Source organism: Macrobrachium nipponense, chromosome 8 (assembly GCF_015104395.2).
Source record: "Macrobrachium nipponense isolate FS-2020 chromosome 8, ASM1510439v2, whole genome shotgun sequence".
Lineage (NCBI taxonomy): Eukaryota > Metazoa > Arthropoda > Malacostraca > Decapoda > Palaemonidae > Macrobrachium > Macrobrachium nipponense.
The window spans coordinates 68,868,969-68,880,142 of NC_087203.1; the positions used below are offsets into that span (position 1 = coordinate 68,868,969).

At 37.2% G+C, this 11,174-nt stretch overlaps 1 protein-coding gene across 4 annotated transcripts in view; it reads right to left on the reverse strand.

The window, feature by feature from the left end:
• The window catches only part of LOC135222822 (dentin sialophosphoprotein-like), a 29,075-nt gene extending 18,754 nt beyond the window's left edge, over positions 1-10,321 (reverse strand). For 2 of the 4 annotated variants that reach the window (XM_064261132.1, XM_064261130.1), the window contains exon 1: positions 10,070-10,321. The gene's annotated coding sequence lies outside the window, so the exon portion shown is untranslated. Of the gene's footprint in view, positions 1-9,969 lie in introns of all 4 variants that reach the window. The other 2 variants (XM_064261131.1, XM_064261133.1) reach the window with 2 other exon arrangements.
• Positions 10,322-11,174: the final 853 nt, after the last annotated feature.

Consider the following 11,174-nt stretch of genomic DNA (forward strand, 5'->3'; position numbering starts at 1 on the left):
CAGATGTGTTCAGAATTAGGCATAACTGAGACTAACGAATTCACCCAGTTAAATAACCATGAAAGCAAAAATGTCTAGTTTAAAAGTCAATTTAAATGCTAAGTTTCTATCGCTTCTTGTGTCAAGGATATACGTTTGTGTTAAACCGACGTAAAACCATTGCGTAACACTTAACAAACAGCAGGTGTGCAACAGTAATTACCGAACGTTCAAACAGGTGTAAGTCTAGAGAGAGTCTTGTATTTCACTGGTCTCTTTTTAGTGATGGCGAAAATAGAAGAAATTTTGAATTTGAAAGTTTGCCTCTTTTAAATCATCATGGCTAAAGAATGCAAAATTGTAATATCTTTATCTTTTGTACCATTATCCTCTTTGGTGTTACGCACCTGCTATTGGTGAGATACGTGCACTTGTGTGTGTGTGTATTCTATAGGGCTGTCCAGTGCTGTATGATGTGGGAACGGCTTTTTGGGCGAGGCTTTCTTTTAACTTGGTCTAGGATATTTCTTACAGTTTACTGACCCAAATACGCCCAGCATGACTGAATTCTCTATATAGCCTTTATTTGCCTCATATTTCCCTCTCATTAGTTTTAATGTACAGTAAAATTTCTTACAATCATGACCTTACGGTAACTTCCGAAGCTACTATGGTAGTCACATCAGCTGTGCATTTCATGTCTAGGCCAGTCTCTTACGACGATCCTGATTGGCTGTTGATAAGCCAATCACAAGGCTTGAAACTCTCAGTCTCTCTCGAGAGTTCACATGGGTAGCATCTATGTTCCACCTCTCCTGAGGGATACGTCTTTCGAAAGTATCCATCAGGAGAGGTGGAACAAACATCCTGCCTATGCAAACTCTCGAGAGAGACTGAGAGTTTCCAGCCCTGTGGTTGGCTTATCAACAGCCAATCAGGAGCGTCGTAAGGGACTGGCCTAGACATCAAATGCACGGATGATGTGAATCTACTATAGTCTCTGGGCATTCAGTGGTCTACAAGTGGAGAGAATGTAGACTTGCTTTGGGAGTAGTCTCTCCTATGTGAAATTGCACTTATCTTAGACGTACTCATATCTTCCTCTCTTTCCTTAATTCAATTGTCAACTGATGATTAATACGAAGATTAATACAAATTTTCATTTTACAGAAGGTTCTCAATAACCTTTAATTGTACTCTCAGTGGGCCCAAGCTCTTCTGAAGATTAAACATACATCTCGTTTGTGAAATATTCCTACATAATTCGTCAAGTAATATATGGAAGATCTAACTTCAACAGTTTATAGGCTTTTTCGCCTTCCTTTTGATTCCTGCACCTACTACTCCTCTGGAAAACATTCACAAATTAAAATAACTCCAAAGAAAAGTGAGCTATCATATCCGTCTAATTCGTGTAAGACTGATATCATTTCAGCTGCACTAGAGGACCAAAAACTTTCTACTTCAACCCTTCCAGAAACTAATAATCTATGCCCACCGTTATGAGCCTGTCCCCAGGCCCTCATAAAAAACGAAATCTATCAGGGCCATTTTTTTTTTTTTTACTGAAGCCTGGGTCTTCTATTAGTGAAATATAAAAACCAGTGTAAGTTTCTGTTAAACAAATATCGCTGTTATAACATCAGTCCTATCCGTATTTGCATATCTTTTGATGTTCTACTATTTCTTATTTTTTTTCCACACGCTATTTTCTCTCAGAGCAGATCAAGATCTGTCTATGGTTCATAACTCCACGTCTCTTACCATATTCCTCTCAGCTATCTTTTATTGCTTCTGAAGTTCCTCGTTGTACGAGTGGATTTCGCGCTCGGCTACCAATCTGGTGGTCCGAAGTTCGATTCTGGGCTCTCCCAACGCGGAAACAGAGGAATTTATTTCTGATGATGGAAATTCATTTCTCGATATAATGTGGGTCCCGTTGCTATGTAACCAATTGATTCCTAGCAATGTAAAATTATCTAATCCTTCGGGCCAGCCCTAGGAGAGCTGTTAATCAGCTTAGTGGTCTGGTAAAACTAAAATATACTCTCTTTGCTCTCCCATCCATTCCTATGTTCCATGTTCATGATCTAAAAAAAAAAAATAATTTTGAATTTACAATTGTCTTAAGACTCATTTTGGGAAGTTCACGTAATCAAAACGGCCCCATTTCTTTAAAAAATCGCTTATTTCCATTACTAAAAATTGTGATAGGCACTATCTATAGTAGCCGTAATAATATTGATCATAATACTAATATTAAGAATAGCAAACTGAAAATGCTACAGATGTTCTGGTTTTTGTGGCAGTGTATACACCTGTACGATGAGGTTTTAGCTCAGGTGTGGCAAGTGAGTCACCCTACAAGTGTTACTACATATCATTCACCTGGCACTTGTAAAGCCTTTGTAACGTAATGTTCACCGTTGTTACTCTGAACGAAAATTTAGTGCTTTCGCAAGTGAACGTCACTTTCTCATTATGAACATTAATTTTTGTGAAGAGCTTTAATACTGTTTAATGTTTTTGTATATTTACCGTGCCCTTGAAAACGTATAGGCAGCCAGCCCTTCTGATTGGGCTTTCAGCAGCCGTTTTGGGTCCAAAAGGAACCAGACAGTAGGAGCAAACAATCTGGGAATAAAGCAAACTTACGCCTCATAAATGTTAGAGACTCACTTTCAAGAACATCAACTTGTACAGGCTCCATCTTTTCCAGAAATATGTTGAAGATTTAGTTTTTTTTTCAGGCTTTAGTATATGAAAAGGATAAGACTGGAATCTGAGTCTAATAAAACGGCTTTTTACAACTATAATTCATACGTCTAAAATACACGTTTTTTTTTTTGCAACTATATTGAATTCAAATTTCGAAAATACATTATTACAAAGACCAAATGAGGTCAGACGGGAGGGTTCACCAGTAAGCCCGGTTGACGATGATGATAGGAATTGTAATAATAATGATTATTCGCGCATTAACAGTATTCTGTTCAGAATCCAACTCATGTTATTTATTAAATAGAAAGAAAAAAAAAAGGTTTTCCTAAAAGATGATGGCTTGGGAAAAATTCTGTTCCTTTGCCATATCCATCACATAAGTAGTAAGATCTAACATAAATCGTTACAGCTTCCCTTTTACGTTACACAAAGCTATTTCAGGGATATCGAATGCTATTTGGCTCCCAAAAAGCAAATTGAATCCATCTGCAAAATAACGAATGCTTACAGCTCCTCTGTAGAACCAGTCACAAAGTAACATCTCTCTCTCGCTCTCCTTTTCTTTCTTCCCACCATGGTTCTTTACTTAAGAAACCGCTCTCGAAGCTAGCTTAAATGACAGCAAGTTCCCAGCAGCGACTGTCATTGCAAGGACACAATAGCGTTGCATAATCTCAATTTGGTCTATTTCCACGCATAAGTCTAGAAACCCAGCAGTCATAGTGTCAGTTAATGACCTGGTAACATCTCTTGCACGTTAAAAGTAAAATGACATGGTTCTAACGAAGACAGAGCTGGCCTCTTTTTTCTTTTTATCTTACTGAGCTGGCCTCTTTTTTTCTTTTTTATCTTACTGAGATTACCCAGTACGCCCTGAATACCATTTTGGCGGGTTCAATTTAAAGACTTCCGGATCTTTTGGTCCAGGTGCAGAAAGACGCCTGTCAGCAACTCGTACTTCTGGAAGCATAGGAGTCTGACTTTTCTGAAGGAAAGCTCGATTCTCTTGTCAATCGTCTGCATCACCTTTACGGTTGTATACCTGTTCTCATTATCTACAGAGACCTTCGCGTTACAGTTCTCTGTCTGAAAATTGAATGTATCTGATAGTCCTCAATCTCTCTTGAGTTATGATATTTAAATAACTCTGAAAAGCCTCCCTTTGATTACAATAATCTTACTAGTTCCCCTTTTACTATTCATATTTACGAAACACTTTGTTTCCTCTCCAAAGAGGAAGTGGTGCAGTTGCATCTATGTTCATTCTGCAAAACTAGAAAAACCATAACTAAAAAGTTATCTATATTTAAAATTGCCAGCTGAATTCTAGTCAGATGATATTGTGTAAGTGTGATTTAACCACTGGATGCATCATCGGGTATTTTAAGTGCAAAAAAAAAAAAAAAAAAAAAGTGAGGGTAGCATCACTTCTACCTCATCTTTGACATTTGGGCTCCAAGATTTTGTAACAAAAACTTGCATCTGTATTCTGCCATTCGTCGTTACCTCTGGTTATAAATATACATACATACATACACACACACATATATGTATATATATACATAAATATATATATTGGTATATGTATATCCATATATCTAATACAAGGTGCCAATGACAGCTTAATTTTTTTTTCATTTTATAGTGTCTAATGAACAGATCAGTAAGCAACAGGTATCCTGCTAATTCTCTCTCTCTCTCTCTCTCTCTCTCTCTCTCTAATATGTATGTATCATATATTAAATATATATATTAAATATATTATTTATAAGTATAATGCATATATGCAATATACATCTATATATACATATAAATATATTTACATACATTTATATAGATAAACATTTGTAAATACATTTTATACACACACACACACACACACACACACACACACACATATATATATATATATATATATATATATATATATATATATATATATATATATATATATATGTATGTATGTATGTATGTATGTATGTATATAACGTATAAAAGGTGACATTCGAACAAAAAAGCCTCAATAATTAAACATGGCTTCATCACAACACAAATAGAAACGCATTCTACGGCACGAGCATCCAAAAAAAAAAAAAAAAAAAAAAATATTGCAGAGCAAAATATATCGGAAGTCCAAATGAAGTCTATTATTTCCAAGTGACACTGTCAAGGACAAGCAAGGTATTTATCGCGTTTTGTGAAGACGCTGTCCAGCACGCAATGCCTTGCATGCTAAGCTATTCCTTTTGTTAACCAGAATTACATGGTCCCTCCAACACATGTTTGAATGGTGAAGAGGAGAGGTTAGAGTTGATGATGATGATGATGATGATGATATGATGGTGATGATGATGATTATTATCATTATACTACTTGGTCCCTTCAAGACATGTTTGGATGATGAAAGAGGAGAGGTTAGATATGATGATGATGACGTTATTATTATTATTATTATTATTATTATTATTATTATTATTATTATTATTATTATTATTCAGAAGATGAACCTTACTCATATGGAGCTGGCCCACAGGGGCCACCGACGTAAAATTCCAACTTCCAAAGACTATGGTGTTCATTTGAAAGGAGCAGCAGAAGGAAATAGGAAATGCAGAGAGAAGAGATCAATTATTATTAGAAAATGAAAATTGATATAAACAAATAAATAGGAATATAAGTAAAATACAAGGAGAATCATTTTAGCGTAGTAATAGCAAAATTCAACCGAAGAAAGAGATGAGAATGAAAAAAATATTCAATAATAAAAAATATATGCATCTCTGTACAGTGACAGGGAAACATCAGAAAAACAAAGACAATAGCAACACAGCGCATTGCAGTAACAAGGATCGACATCCATACCGCAGACAGACAGACAGACAGACTTTTTTTTTTTTCCAGGGATCTACTATGATTTATGTGAATGTAATTACGGATGAGGCCGCTTCGTGTAAGGAGCACCACATGCTAATCCCCAAAGAAATACAGGTCCTGTAAGCTAGCCAAACTGGAGGGCTTTTGGCGGTAATCTACATTGTTATAACCATAGGCGGGAAAAGAAACGCCGGCAGTTCTAGTCGTTTTGATTAGCGGATTAAGAATCTGGGAATAATGACATCCGTACAAGAAACCAACATTCCACCAGCTGTAAACAAAAGTGAACTTTCCTAAAGAGTGACCCACCAAAGGTTTTAACCCGGTATGTATTCACCTTTGCTGCGTGTTTAGTACAAGCACGTGGAGATTACCGTAAAAACATACACACAAGATTGTAAATATCGTAAAACTAGCAGTGTTGCCAACCGCAGGGTAATTGCCCTACACGTAGGGTAATTGGATCAAATATTTTAGACCCTGGGGCAATATTCTTAAGTGTAGGGTAATTGTAACAATGCCTGTATTGATCAGCATCTTTATTAGCATTATTTCTTATTATAACAACTTCAAAATGTTGAGTAATTTCTTGTCATCTGTAGGGTGCATAGGGTTAGAGGGGTTGGTATCACTGAAAATGAGTGAACTCCATGAAATATTATTCCTAGATAACAACCTCCGAAAATCGTTGGGATCACTATTTAGGAAAGCTCCAACAAAAGATCTTCAGTATAAATTATGGTAGCCTACTGACACCATCATCCCTGTTGACAAAAAGAAAGCCTATGATAACGCTCTCTGTTAAATATTCAGAACAAGTAAGGGGAAGGGGAGCGCGGTCGTCAGAAACGATAATTGTCAACACATTGTGAAGAATGTACCCAATTGGCCCAGGAAACAGTCTATAATATGTCTCCAACCGCGTCCTTCATGAAATGTCGTCCTTCCTGGTGGCGGTGTAATTTGATCACGTTGATGAAAGTACGTGGGACGGTACTACCTTATCCAATGAACTATTTCATTTGACATTCATTTTGAAGTGGCAATGATTTCACATTCTTTCTGAAGTTTTCCAAGCACTATCTATTTTTCAAATGGATTCAAATCAAGTTCAGAGTACCGTACGTCCTACTTCCTAATATACAAAATTAATTGGTTCACTCCCTACGGAGTTTTTTTATGTAATTAAATTTTCAGATGTCTCGGTGCACTGAAGTACTGCTCACCTGTTGCATTACCAGGGTCAGCTTAACAGCAGAGTCCAGTTTTGACAAACATTCACGGCTAATGTCTGTAGACCAAAACATATGTGATAGTAACACAGTCTAAACGATTCTTAATTTGCCCTAAAATTTAATTCGCTTTCAACTGCGTATCCAGTTTGGAAGTAATGACCAAGCTGTAAAAAGTTATTAATGTATGATGTTCGCAACTGTCAGCAAACTTAAGGATCAGGCTTGAATCATTCGCACACAATTTAGACCTAGTCTGACTGAACTTTCTCACAAATGCAACAAACGATAAAATTACGACATATTCTCTAATGCTACTCTGGTTGTCCGGGGGTTTCGGTTAAGTCTTTGTTACTTTTCAAGATTTCCCCTTCCTCTGGAGTGATGGGCCTTCGCTGTCTGGTACCTTAGAATATTTTAAGATACTTTCCACGAAACTGCAAGATAAGCTACTCATCTGTCGTAAAGGACGGCAGCGTGAAGTAGGCAACTTTACCTAGATTCCGACCATCACCCACTAACAACACCTTCAGCTATGAAGAACCTTTTAGGTAGAGAGACACGGAATCTGGTATCCACAAAAAACCAAATCAAAATTCCATAAGAAGTTTCACCGAAACTGCATGCTCACTTCACTGTGGTTCCTTGGTAAACGGTGAAGACTCTAGCCATTAGAATCATAATACAGCAATGTTTTTAATAACATTGCATTTGCTTTGAAAGTTCATATAATGGGTAGCTTTACAATAGCCTTACAATTTTTAATGTCAAGGGTAATATTTACAGCAGTTCTTATGATTCTGGAGCTTTTAATGAACAGAGTTCGCCGATGAGCATTGCATCAGTAAATACTGAATGTCATATACGCAGTTGTAAGATTTTTTTTTTTTTTTATTTACTCTACGTTTTCTTTACCCAGTCCAGTCGCCTGGAAGGATGTGCATGTTGCATAATATTTTCACGACGTTTCCAAAATCTTGTTTTTCCAGGGAAGAATGTAGTCTATTTCTAATTCTACGGCAATTATTGACATGACATTAGCATCAAGACTGCTATTTCGGGAAAAGATGAAATCAATTAAAAGCGAGAAAACCTGATTTTAAAAACATGAAATCACTCAGTCTCTGCACATCCCCTGTCAAGGTAAGTCCCGGGGGCGAGTATTCGGTCTCCTTGGGTGTTAGACACCGATACTTGACTCCTCCCTTTTATCTGATTCGAACGTGTCTGTCTGTTTACACAAGAACAAGCAAAAAATTCTGAACCCTACGCCCGCGGATATTGACATTACAAACTCCATGACTCTTGAGACACAAGAGAATGTTATTCGAAAGGTTAAGCCCAAAGTTTGGAGGTAAAATGTCGTAAATGATGTAGGTTCGTTTCCTTGTGAATTCAGAGGTAAAGTTTTAATTAAGATCTTACGTAGATGGACTTCGTTTTTTGCCACCTCAATATTTCAAGTAATGCTAACATCATATCTCAGGATAAAGATGGTAGTTGCTTTCGCTGTTAGGAATATTGGACCTAATTAAACGAAATTAGGCTAATTCCATTATTACATCGATCGTTACCGATCAGTAAAGAAGCGAAATGTGGTCAGTTATTCTTTTTGCGGTCAACCTTCACTAGCACACTACTACCCTGCATCAACTTGCATTCATCTTCATATCCTGTTCGTGAACGCGTTCAGAGTCCAAGAGACTGTATAGAACAGAAAAAATGTGGGCGTTTTTCCCGAAGTTTCAACACTTTCATCTGGCTACAAAAAATCGCATTATAAGACAACTGCAATACAAACAATATTGAGCATTAGAAACATTATGGCTAATGAGTACCTTCGCTTGCAAAAATACCAACCTTCACCGATGGCAATCAGAATCTTAATACCATACAATAGCCACAACTGATTTCTGTTGGTCAGAACTGAAGGTGCAAGTATACTTTTCAGTGGGAATCAGGCCATCTGTGCGCCAGCTCACTAGGAGTCATTTGCATTGAAAGTTTTGTGCCAAAAGTTTCGCCCAATTGAATTTCAAGTTGCATAAATCCTCATACACGCGCGCTCGCCAGTGGCTGCTTGCACGAGCACACCCTCCCACTACACACACACAAATATACATACATATATATGTGTGTGCATGTATATTTACTTTATTTATATATATATATATATATATATATATTATATATATATATATAATGATGACTGGTAAAAATGGTCTCTTGCAACAGAATTCCATCTAATAAAAGGAACCCATAAAAACGCCAAAATATGGAAAGTAAGTCCATTTCAGAGACTGCTCTCTCTCTCTTCAGGTAGGCAATATATATATATATATATATATATATATATATATATATATATATATATAGTATATATATAGAAATATCATTTCCTCTAAATGGGAGTGCCTCCCATGAAAAAGAGTGACCACTGGCCCATCAACTAATCTTCCAAGAAATCACTCATAAAATCCAAATTTGAGTCGATATTTCATGTCGAAATACACAAGATAAACAAAGCTTTCAGCATACCATTAAAATTCATAACGATTGCAATCAACAGTCTTTTTTTTCTCTGAATTTTCTATGTATTTTCCTCTAGCTGTTGGAAGTTCGGAAAATGTTTATCCGAATGTTACAAAACCCCGTTACACTTTCGCTTTCCTACTTTGTGACGGAGTTCTCTAGGAGCTGACGGTCAATGGCGAAAGATTCCACCACGCCTTTGCCAAATGCTATTAGGATGCAGAAAGTCGCTGGGAAATTAATCAAGAAAAGAAGAAAGAGAGAGAGAGAGAGGAGGACGATGAGAGACGCGAGAGAGAGAGAGAGAGAGAGAGAGAGAGAGAGAGAGAGAGAGAGTATAGATTTACGTTAGTAAAGATTTTGGTGAAAACAGGAATATTCGATTTGAAAACAGTCAAATGGAATCACACCTTGCCAGTAAAAGTAAAACCCTTCCCTTTCATGAAACGACTTCTGCGTTGTATTGATTTTATTTTGTTAGAATTTTTCAGACGACAAAGCAGAACAACACGGCAATGAAAAAGCGTTCGCAGTGAAAGGGAATTTTTAAACCACTCGCATCACTTCGTTAGCTAATCGACTAAATCTAGTCTGAATAGTCACTCACACAATTATGATAATGACACGTTACCTGAGATTGTTGTTTTCACTTTTTTTTTTTTCATTGGAGAGAAAAAAAAACCCCGCAAGAACTACGCCATGCCTAGGCAGAACGTTAGTTGAAAACGCACCTTGATGCAGTGACGTTCATTTAGGCTAGACCTAAAACAGCTGGGTCCTTGGTTAAATCGCGAACACAACGACAAGGAACCGGACTGTACGACACCTTCCTACACAAACCGGCCACAGACTGAGATCGGTCTAGCTCGACTCGCTCAACACGTTTCAGTTCGACCTCTTACTGTAAACTCCCAGTTGCCAGACTTGTTGCGCCCTCTAATCTCGTCTACTCGGGCGCGGACGCTTTCACACTTTCCATTTTATGTCATGCCCAACGCAGTCGGGCGAGTTGTTATCGGAAAACTTTCAATGTTACCACTAAATGTGGTGTCGACGTGGCGCATCATATATCCTTGACTTAACTCTGGAATTTACAATGAATTCTTGCACTAATTATATCACTTCCATGACGAGTAAAAACTCGTGTGTGAACTTATGCTAATAATGGAATTATGCCAGCGGTCTTATGAGATTCTACGTACATTATCACAAATTGCATATTGCGCAATAACAACACCGTAAATTTATCTTCTTCCATTTACTACATGTCATTAAAATTCATCAAAACACTTTCCTATTCCCATTTATGCTAGTCCTTTTATTCCTTTTTCGTATCTTTACTTTTAGCGCTCTCTATCTTTTTACTGCACGTATAGAAAGCAAATACTGCATCTCAGCAGCTTCTGCCTTTTTCTTTCACTAGCATTTAACACCCGCACTCTTCATCCATTTACTATAGTTGATCAAACAATTCCATCATATATGACATGTACAGATCCTGTTTCCATCGACACTTTATCTGCCACCCTTTCTTCGGTTACTATATAATTCACCTCTTGTTCCATCCAGCCAACACTAGTTATATGTAGTACCCCGTAACACTATTTTTTTTCCACCATCCACATCAACATTCGTTGCTCCATCTTTCATTTACCCTTGCATCCTCACTTCTGTTAACGTTCACCTTCAAATATGTTATCTAACTCACACCCTAAACCTTTTTCACCAGCCTCTGAGACTTCTTTTCACATTCACAAGCAAGCGTGACCGTATCTTCTTTAAGTATCAACCACTCCACACACTACTCACGATCCATTCTTATCCACTCCTTGATGT